The sequence below is a fragment of the Mizuhopecten yessoensis genome, unplaced genomic scaffold (genome assembly GCF_002113885.1).
Source record: "Mizuhopecten yessoensis strain PY_sf001 unplaced genomic scaffold, ASM211388v2 scaffold716347, whole genome shotgun sequence".
Lineage (NCBI taxonomy): Eukaryota > Metazoa > Mollusca > Bivalvia > Pectinida > Pectinidae > Mizuhopecten > Mizuhopecten yessoensis.
The window spans coordinates 1,150,995-1,161,698 of record NW_018480071.1 but is presented as its reverse complement, the minus strand read 5'-3'; the positions used below and the strand labels follow the sequence as shown (position 1 = coordinate 1,161,698).

The 10,704-nt window shown below is 37.1% G+C and overlaps 1 pseudogene; it reads left to right on the top strand.

The window, feature by feature from the left end:
* Nucleotides 1–4,271: 4,271 nt before the first annotated feature.
* LOC110443469 lies at nt 4,272–9,190 on the top strand (annotated as a pseudogene).
* The last annotated feature ends 1,514 nt before the right edge of the window (nt 9,191–10,704 follow it).

Sequence of the window (10,704 nt, the reverse complement as noted above, 5' to 3'; positions counted from 1 at the left end):
GTGCTCAACCAAATGTGTGATTCCAAGGTCTTTTTCATCTTTAGAGAAACTGTCCTTGAATTTATGCAGGAAGTTTGATATTTCTTGTTTTTCTTTTACAGTTCTTCCATTACTAGCCGCATGGTACAGTTCTTCAAAGTGCACTGGTACAACTGTTGGCTTTTAGGTTTTTGACACTGTCCTTGTCTGCTTTAATTTCCCTAGTTTCTTAGAAGCATGGACTTTATTTCTGGGTTCTGCAAGATTTATTCTTCTTACACTGGCAACACTATATCTCTGCCCTGCATCTTCCTCCTCTAACACTTCACAACAGTCTTATTCTGCTTGACCTATCACAGCATTCTGTCTGATCTTCACTGTTTCATTTAAGGGATTCAGTAGACGTACTTTATAGGTCACGTTTTCTCCTATGTTGGTTAATGAAGCTGACATCAACAATGGATATTTTCCCAAAAAATCATTGGACTGCTCTATTATACAGTCTTGCTCGGGAAATTCGTCATCTGTTTAAAACCGGTCCACATAAACGTTGATAATCTTCTCACAACCTCCAAGAACTTCATAATCTTCAGCAGCTGTTACTTTTCGCATCGGATGCGGACATCCAACCTGAATGCAGGATATTTCCTCTCCGTTCAATATCAGGATACCTACACTGAGTTTAATATCTGCTGGTCCTTTTTCTCCTTTCATAAGGACATCCAGCCCCAGTAAACCATCCCCTATTTTAGCCACCACTAACTCTTTTCTAAGTATCAGTTGGCCCAATTGAACGTCAAAATCTGCTCTACCGAGTTCTCTCAATGGATCTCCACTGACACCGGTCCACATCGCCGAAGGGATCAGGGTAGACCTCTTGTTTGGAATCTTCTCGTATGCCCTAGTGGAGAGTACTGTCCTAGCAGCTCCAGTGTCCGCTGTAAACATCACCTTCATCATAGACCAGCCTTACCTTAAGAATGTCCGATCGCAACTGATTTCCCAATGCCCCAAGGAATCCCTACGCTTCTGGTAAGAACGCTAACATCAAAGGTGCAACCCACGAGCTCAACCAGGCAACACCCGTTCCCCAGCGGACTCCGAAGAGGTAACGCCGCCACACCTGTTGCTCGCAACGTAGAACCCGTTGAACCCAAATAGATACGACGATTTACATTGGCACTTGTATGAAAAACACTTCACAAATCAACATTAATATACAAGTATTTCATATTATTCACATCTACAACTCTTTCGCACCGCTATTCACTCTCTGACTCGCAATCCAACACTTCCAACGCATCCACTATTTCCAGGGAATCCAATATCTCAAATACTTCAACACACAACGGAATAAACACTCAAGTGACCCCGACTGGCACAGTTGAATAAGAGTAAATACCGTTTCAATGGACATTGTGTTAAAAATGTGTTTGACAACTCCATGATAATTACCACATTTAAACTACCGTCACGCTGGTGAGACTACAGTCAGTGACTGTTATTGAACAATTCGTGGAAATATCATACTTCATGACAAACAATCCAGTAAAATACCTCATTTTTACAGTATTATGGTATGGGGTTGTCCGTCCGTCTGTCCGGCGTAAACGTTTGTTTGTCCGGCAATCTCATCCTACATTTTTCGACCGAGCTCTTTGAAACTTGATATACGTTATAATTATAATATAAGGTTGTGTCTCCCCCAATGAAATTTGGATTCGACAATTTTGCCAAAAGTGATTGCCCTTTGTTCATTTCATTATTTGATTTTTTTTGTCCGGAGATTTTCTCCTACGTTTTTTATAGCACGACAGCTAACCACTCTTCGAATGATGCAAATATTATTATTTCAATGTAGGAAAGTTTATAACACCATATGGCATTCGACGGGCATATATTGTTCAGCACCGCCGTACTCTTGTTAGCTAACCTGGTTCCGCAGCGTCCGTCGTCAGCTTTTTCTTTAAACGTATCTCCCTAAACGCCAGAGAGGATTTCAACCAAATTTAGTCTGAAGCATCACTAGGGAAGGGCCAATTTTTCTTAAATAAATGACGTTGGTTCGACCCCTGAGGCAAGATGGGGAGGCCCTGAAGGGGAACTTAACTAAATTTGCTTTAAAACGCATCTTCTACTTAACACTGTTACCATGACATAAACACAACACTATGGCGTCACAAATTGCGACGTCATTATCATCACCTGGTATTGATACCATTGGGGAAAGCGGTGTTGAGTCCGTTGATCCAAAAGCCCTCAATCACAAGCCCTCAATCACAAGCCTTGCCACTCTCCTTAGCCCTTTCCAGTATGTACACCCACAAGTCCGATAGAGAATGACCACTTCCCAGAAAGTGATTTGCCACTGGTCTATCTCTATTCAGCCGGATATCCGCTACGTGTTGCTTGATCCGTTCCTTTAGTGTACGCTCCGTTTCTCCCACATATACAGATATGTCAGTTTTTTCCGTTTTTGATGTAGGCGTCTTCTTGTTGACAGATCCGCTTGATGACGTCACAATTTGTGAGGTAATGTTTTGATGACTTCATTGTGTTGTGTTTGCGTCATGGTAAAAGTACTATGTTGTCATCAATATCAACATCATAGAAACTCTTCCTGTTCGTCAAGATGGATGTGACATAGAGGTTTGACGACATTTAATCACTGACGAAGAGCTTAGCTCGAAAGCTTGGAAAAGGAGTGAATTTTTAGTTTGTTAGTAGTATTGCGTTCCCTAAAGGAACATGTGTTTATAGACAATTATTCCATGTCAGTCAAGCAAAGGTACGGCCTTCGTCCAGGTCATGAGGTCACATTTACGGGAGAGCTTTTATTACGACTCCGCTAAGGGAACAAATGGGGTTTGGTGGTGGAGGAAACCCCCGTGCCATCGGAGGGATCACAACTAACCCTATCAGACAATACTCTCTTTTTTCCGCCACCGATGGGAATCGAACCGAAATTCGTGGGAGAGCGAGTGGTCTGAAGCTCACGCTTGATTGCACACAGTAGTATTGACTGTGCAGAGGCACCCAATGTCAAGGATCTCTCCTCCCTCTCGTGCATTCGCGGTCCATTGGTGACAGTTTTATTGAACTTTAACCTAATTAATTAGGATTTTTGTAATGGCAAGCGCTGGCACACACGTGCAGACAGTGTATAGTGTCAAATATACTTATATCATCATTATATTGTTAATAGGAGTTGTTAACGTTAAACGGGGCAAATAACTACTACCATACTCGTTAATGATAAGACGTACAAAATATATACTTCCTCTGTTGTGGTTGTTTCATAATGTATAATTTTGTTATTTATTTGTAATTCTCAATTCTGATCAGTTGAAGTTCCTCGGTAATGAAATTACTGCACAATGTTGTGTTTTGAGCATATTTATTTTGTTTTTATTAGAAATAATAAATATTAATCTTTTATGAACTAAAAAGTGTTGTTTGTCTTTTTTAAATTAAATAATGACGGATGTTGGAGTTATACGTAAAATAATCCATATAGATTCCTTTAATAACTTCTGATACATCATTATACAGTATAAAACTTGCTGATAGCTATTGCTTTAACAATGTTAATATTAACTTTATAAATGATATGCCACGGTTTGATTTGGTTTTTGCAAATGATATTTTACTAATTACTGCTCGATTAAAGGCCCGTTATATATATATATAGACTAGCTGTATATTACAAATCAAATCCACGTCTGTTTTATTTCCGTGAAATTTCAATATTGATATTGTAAATTCTGTACATGTACATTTTCTTAGTTTCCTGTTCATAAACTGTTCTCTAGTCCTATTACTTGTGTACAAATTTTTAATATAATTTAACATTTCGTAAAAATAATAACAACTAATTAACATACCGTCATGCCTGTCAACCGTTTTGTAACCACGTCATAATTATACTTCTAGGATATTGCCTCCGTTATCCGCCATGACAGTTATCGGAGAAATCTAGCGATAATTGCTGATCCAAATATGGTATTTATGACCATTTATGGATAAAGCTACTACGAAAAGGAATTGTTCGGGGTTCCTCGGACGTTTTTGTAATGCAGTGTAAAGGAAGAGAAAGGTTCTGATGTGAAACGGCGCGCGATGTGACAACAACAATATGGAAAGTGAATTAGANGATTTGATAGAAAAGGACTATCCTCAAAAATTAAACTCAAAGAGAGTATTGATAAAAGTCTGCATGATGTAATTCAGGAAGATTCCATGTGGCGATTACCCCTGGTTTATGTTTGACATGTGCATGGTCGTTCCAATCCATGGCCAAATCGATCGAGGCCAAATCGGAGGCGAGCAAGAAACTAAAAACTAGTGCAGAGCCTTGTAGATACCGTGCCAAGAAATTGAGGATCCCAGTTCCAACTCCATGCCGAATTATTAGGGCAAGACTGACCTCGCCGACAAAAATAGCTGTGGTGATCTGTCATAATTAAAAGCTTTAAATTTAAATCTCAAGTTTGTACAAAATAAAATATTGTTCTTTTTTCGTCTGTTGATATGTTTATTATTTTTCGAAGAGTTAATTTTTAAATGACAGACAATATTCAACTGGATAATTTAATGTTGACATGGCTTATTACTTAGCTCCACTGAAAATGTAATAATCTAATGGTCATAGATGGTCTTAGAAAAAAATGCATTAAATGATATATTAATAATAAAATACTATTTACCGGTACATATAATACAAAACCAAGATCATTTATCGCAGGTGACTGGTCTAGAGAAGGAGAGCACTGTGCAACAGACAAAGAAGCTTTTTTGATAAATGTATACACCCTTTCTGAATTCAAATTGTTTGTTAAACTATCAGACCAAATACATAATATAGTTTACTTACATTTTATTCATAAATTAGCTGTATAATTAATTATATATTGATGTAATTAATGTTTACTTTATTATATATGAATATGACTGTATTGATGGTGCATGTAAACAGTTACAATAATAAATATTGCTGGTATTTTGTCAGGCAATAACAAATAATTAATGATCTTTTAAAGATTTACTTGTTCACATTTGGTAGATCAACAGTTTACTGATTGGGTAATCACAAAAACTTGAGAGGGACATATTTATAACTGCAAGTATGGTATTGTAAAATCATCAATCTAAGACAGAATCATTAAATTATGGTATTGATTGAGTTCAGTACATTCAAATAATATTATGTGCATGAATGAAAAATACATTTCTATTTAATCTTTGTAATACAATGTATCTAACATATCCTTTAATTGATGGAATTGAGTCATAAGTCTTTTTATTTTATGTTTGGTATAATTTCAGGATAGGATACAAACTGCAGTTGTCAGTGGTACAAAGAAATCACAGCAGAGAATCGGACAGGTAAATATACTTTTGGGAAACTTGCAGGCCTCAACGAAATAATGAGTGGGAAATGTTTAACAGATCATTAATCGTTAGTGACCATTACTGGTTTTACAAATATATTATCATATTTTCTGTGCCTGTTGAAATTAAATGTATATATACATGTAATTAAATTTAGGCTAGCGTAGAATATATATTCAGTTTACACACAGTAAATATAAGGTCAGCACTTTTTAGCAGTAAAAAATACAACAGGTAAGATATACATACACATATTTTTTTCTTCATTTGGCCTTAAATGTGTGCATTTATGATACTAAATGAGCTGATTAATTTTATTTTTGTTACAACATATCTCAATAGACGTGAGGAGAGCATGTAATCTCTTGAATGCAAGACTGTACCCGAGGGCCACAAAGCTTTTGGTTAAGGCAATGATTGGATTTAAGAAGGCTGTTTATAATTATGTTTCAACAGCAGCAGTGGCAAGACCATGGATGAACTCCACGTTTGTTGAGAGAATTGTGTGTTGCACTTTGGCCCAGTTGTTGTATTCCAGGATGTCATCCTTATGTGATTTGCAAAAGATCAACTCTTTGCAGTTATGGTTGGCAGGTTGCAAAAAAACAGGTTTATTCATTACACGTCTTTTTTATACCAATGTTTCTAAGCTTGGCATTTTTTTGTTATTGGCTAAAATGGAGAAAAAAACCCAGAGAGACCACGTTTAAATGTAGAAATTTTGATCACTGTAATAAAAAATTACAGTGATTTGAATGATCCTTCAAAGATAGGTAGTGTTTCATGTGTTGTAAAAAAAAGATAACTCTTACAAACAGTTTTATAGGTATAGTCAATATTATTCATTGTTTTAATTATGGCTGAAAATGAATATATCATACATTTATATTTATGTTCCCAGCTGTTTACTGAGTCAAAACACGTTTGTGCAGTTATACCATATGTATTTGACCGTCAATAAGGCCATGCCTGGTAATACCTATCATATATTTATTTCCCTATATAATCTATATCCCTGCAATAGGCCCACACCTACTTTTGAACAATTTTTGTACACTGAGTTGCTGTGTAATCTGTTCACAATTTACATGTAAGTTACGTTCTTATTGCATGCAATGATAGGACTGCATCATTTAAATCTATGTGATGGACTCCGAGCAACCAGAACTGCTATTGGCAGAATCAGAAAAAACATGATCAGACAGTTCTGAAATAGAAGACAGATATTGCTGACAATCTTCTTCCGAGCGAGTCAGAAGCAACAAGTCCATATGTGTCCCAAATGTCAACAGAGTCGCCACCACAGATGCTGTCTCCAAGACGACCTCAGGCTCTTCATCAGCAGGTGCTAGAGCGGCAGCTGGAATTGCTGAACCGAGACAATGCTGCAAAGCCTGATGAAATTGGAAAAGGTCGATATTCTATGTCCCTCTGCCAGACTCCCAGTTAAAGACTTTGAGCAATAAAAAAGAAGAAAACTTTGTTCTAATGAAGCGGGGCTCAGGGACATTGTGTTAACATATTTCTAAAAAAAAAAAAAAAGAATTTTATTATAGTTCTTAGCACCATAAAGAATGTATAATGCAGGTGTTGGTGATAAAAAAAATGTTTATTTTATTTATTAATTCAAAAGAAGTCATTATTTTTTCTTAATTTAAATACGTACATTAATTGATAAACAATTATATTCTTTTACACTAATTGTCCATTTTCAGATTCTTCCAACCTTGGGTAATCACTTGTCTTTGATAACGTCAACCAGAGGGTCAATGTTCGCCACCAGGCTCGCGACCGCAAGAACAAGATGTCCAAAAGGGTCCAGGCATATGCAGCTCATGATAGAGTGCCAAGTTTGAAACTATCCGACGAACATCCATCACCTGAGGATATACTAAAAATATCACTAGAATGATATATCCCGTCAGAAATAGATGAAGTGGACCTTAGGGCAGAGATGACAAAGATTGTTTCAAGAATCTTGTGCGAACATGTGCCAGATTTCATGGATTTGTCAGATGAAGTCAGTCATCACATTACGCCTCAATAGTCCATGGAATCAGCACATAAAAGCATCATGGTAAATATCCATTGGTTTCATAATACATAGATGATTGTATTTATAGTATTTGAAATTAAGGGCCATACTATGATTAGGCAAATGAGCCAAGTGAGAACTTTCCATAGGATAAGTATAATGTGTTATGGTTGGTAGGGTTAAAAACAGATTTGCATCTGTAGATATCACCGATTCATTATATTAAATCAATTATAATATTTGATGGGTGGTCATATACATGTACATGTACAGTTATTTAAAATTTTCTGTATTGCTAATTCTGTATTAGCATAATTTGTATGACGCCGTTTGTCTTCTATTGTGACTCCGTCCGTCCGTCTGTCTCTGCCTGTTTACACTTTAACTCAAACTTTACCCACCTGATGACTCAATATTGGAATGATATTTTTACTATCAGTGGTCCATCAAAATTGCCAACATGCCCATTGACTGTAGGACTGAGAGGATATGTAACTGATACAAATCATCGCTTATTATGTTTGTTTAACGGTACCAATTGGTGTTCTCAACAAAGACGAGAGCAATGTAGCTGACACCATTGACATAATGGAAAATTGCCACAAATATGTTCCAGTGAAACCATATGGTGACCCATTGAAAATCGTACTTCATGCTGATGACCGCAGCTGTGAACGCTGCAACGATGCACAGAGTGCAGGAATTCATTCTGCTTCACCATGGCAACAACTAAAGGGACTCCTTCCAAATATTCAAGAATATGAAGCATATCTACACACAACGTGTAATGTGGAGAGGTCTTAATCAAATGGTAAGACGGGATGCCATCAGAGGAAATGATGGTGATCGAATGTTACTCCATTGGAGATATGACATGCTCAAGTTCTATGACCAGCATCATCCAAAATATTTCCTCTATGTCATCGACTGTTGTCGGCCATCAATGGGGCTGTCCCTCCCTGGTTACAGCATGTCCTTTGCTGGAACCGGACTGTTAACCCACATGGAAGAAAGGGCAAAAACATTGCCATGGAACTACAAAGGTACATACATTATTATTTGTACAAAGTTGACAGTATACACCATAGGTTATCAAACCATATCAATTGCAGGAAATACTGTATAAACATCTGCTAGGATGTGTCTTGCTCAAAGACGCACACAAATTTTAAAATACACAAATTGGCAGACATGGCGAGTGTAGTTTTGACCATTTTTACTTTGCAATTCAGCCTGAGAAGGTGAGACACAGCCTTTTGCAAGTCAATGCACCAGGCAACATCGCTTTTATTGTATTCTTTATTTCCCTACTGCACATTAATAATACTACATGTATTTATATAGAAAAAAAATACCAGTTCATATTCAATGAAATCTTAAGTTTAATATATGTTATCTTTCCAGAAATTGTGAAAGATGCTGCAGGCAAGCTCACACCAGACACAATCGCTCGCCATAGTGAAATGGTTGGATTTCGAAAAGAATTGGAAAAAGTTTACTATGTGAATGTATCGGGAACATCATGCAGACTGGTCCACGGAACTGGATGTGTGACCAGGAAAAAGGACATAGAGGAGTATAGAGGAGTTTGTGTCCCTCCTTAAAGAAGAGGACCTCTTCACATTTCACAAAAACCGGAGACCTGCATCGTTCCAATCAATGGACTACCAGCCGTATCCAAATTTAGTGCCAAAGACATTTAAGGCTCGGCTGGTCCGTTTGAGGAAAGAGATGGCAAATCGCAGGAAGCTACTAGATATGAATAGAAATGAAACATATAATTAAATGTATACTTGCATCATCTAACCAGCTGAAATGTTGTAGCTGTGATAATGAACGTCATGGTACCAGAATGGAATGATATTGTTGACTGTTATTCGTATTCCCCCATGATATTTGGAAGAATGGGAAATGGTGGATATTAAAAACTATTGACATGTAAAGTTCAAGGTCACAAGGAGTGTACATATAATACTGTACACTTGGGTATTTTATGTGTATGTGTGTGGGGGAGGGTAGGGGTAATTTTTGCGATTTCATTACCGTATCTTACCAGGTATAAGCAGCCCAGGCTCGCGAAAAGCCCCCCCCCCCCCCCCCATATTCGAGGATAAGCCCATTTCCTACTTTTGAATGTGCACTCCACAAAAAAAAATATGGGGGAAAAAAAGGTCATTTTGTTTTTAAAAAATTCACTGTTTTGATGAAAAACGACCATCTGCAATCTTTCTTTTGGAAACAATAGGATTTTCCCTGAATCCGTATGCATGTACACAGAAAAGTATTCTGTTTTCCTGTGTTAATTCTTTTGCATGTTTCTTGTTTGAAGATTTGAATACAATTTACTGGTCATTCTGAAATTGTCGTGTATTTTCTTTTTAAACAAGGCGTCATAAGCGATACAAATCCCCACTAACCCAGCCCCAGATGTCTACATGAGCATTGCTGTCGACGAGGGTTTTACCCAACAAAGAAACTATTATTAATAAGAAAATAAAAATGTGGAATTCCACTACCATATTCATCTGTTAATAAGCCCATGCCAGTTGTTCAAATTTACATGTAGCTGTTTTACAGGAATAGACACGAGCATGAAGTTCAGCCCCAACCACTCACGTTTTATATCGATAATATTGACACCCATACCAAAGCCAACTGTAGTTATTAGAAGCTGTATGCTAGAGTCCATGATGCTATCGGTAACAAATTGCAGCATTTCTTTCTCTTTAGTTTCGTAGTCAGTGTTTGCAAGGAACATTTGAATCCATTTCACAAATTCTTCATTAACATCCATCAATTCTGTTGTCAACCATAAGTATATTCGGTAACAGAGATTTATTGATCGAACATACAAACTCATATTTTACTCAGGTTTCTTTAGGTGATCAAGGATCCATTTATGTTCCAAGTTTTCCGTGGAATTTTTCATAGACATGAAGATGTTTGGCCTTAAAAGGAAGAGCATTGGATAATTATTTGAATGTATACTACTACACCTGAAGTATATGGGCAGACCCTGAGATGGATTGACAGAATCGGAATAAAAAAAAGAAACAAATTACCCTATAAACAGTGAGGTGTGCATTGAAAATTTTATCCAGCCTTTGAATTTTTGTTTGTTTGTTTGATTTTGTTTAACGTCCTATTAACAGCTAAGGTCATTTAAGGACGGCCTCCCCTGTGTGCAAGATGCATGCGTGTAGTGTATGTGTGTGTATTTTGGGAGGCTGCGATATGTTCGTGTTTGTCTCCTTGTGATAGCGCGGAACTGATGCCGACTTTATAGTGCTACCTCACTG